General features: G+C 59.4%; 1 non-coding gene across 1 annotated transcript; it reads right to left on the bottom strand.

Moving 5' to 3' along the window:
• Positions 1-159: 159 nt before the first annotated feature.
• On the bottom strand, positions 160-241 carry TRNAL-AAG. The gene has a single exon. It is a non-coding gene; the product is annotated as a tRNA-Leu (tRNA).
• Between the last annotated feature and the right edge of the window lie 471 nt (positions 242-712).

Below are 712 nucleotides of genomic sequence, written 5' to 3'. Positions count from 1 at the left end.
GCGGCGGGCGGCGCTCAGGCGGCGGCCATGTTGGTGTCACTGCGGCCGGCACGTGGGGCCGCGGCCCTCCTCCTACCCACAATGCTCTACCGGCATGGAGTGGCGTGGCCGCCAGGGGGCGCTGCGGCAACGGCGGTTGCAAAAGAGAAAAAGAGCTGTTGGCAGCGGTGGGATTCGAACCCACGCCCCCGAAGAGACTGGAGCCTTAATCCAGCGCCTTAGACCGCTCGGCCACGCTACCGTCGTATCAACACTTCCTTCGGTGCCCGATTTGACTCCGCATGACTCCGCACTGGCACCAGGTCCGTCCGACCCCCCCGCAGCCGAGGCGGCACCGCGACAGCTGAGCTGCCACGTGGACGCCTGCGGGAGCCGGGGCTGCAAGTCCGACAAAGCGTGACACGCATTTCAGTTCTTTGTTGCAAAACTTCAGTTTTGAAGAGTCAGAAAACAGACTTCATGTTAATTGGGCTGTTTTTCTTCTCGCTCCCTTACGGCAGTGCGAGGACTGAAAGTTGCTCAGCACCGCCCCGAGGTCCCTCCCCTGTGCAGAACGCATGCATGGAGGTGTGCGTGGGATCTTCGCCACCGCTGTAAGGTGATAACGATGAGACTTTTTCCAAATTAAAGGTGAACCTTCTGGAAAACTCAAGCTACCTGCGTCATTTTACTGCTTTGCATTATATTGACACAGGAGCTGGGCAAGGCAGGC

The sequence above is a fragment of the Lagopus leucura genome, unplaced genomic scaffold (genome assembly GCF_019238085.1).
Source record: "Lagopus leucura isolate 7727_CA_CO unplaced genomic scaffold, USGS_WTPT01 Super-Scaffold_760, whole genome shotgun sequence".
Classification (NCBI taxonomy): Eukaryota; Metazoa; Chordata; class Aves; order Galliformes; family Phasianidae; genus Lagopus; species Lagopus leucura.
The sequence above is the reverse complement of the archived record's forward strand: the minus strand, read 5'-3'. Positions and strand labels throughout refer to the sequence as shown.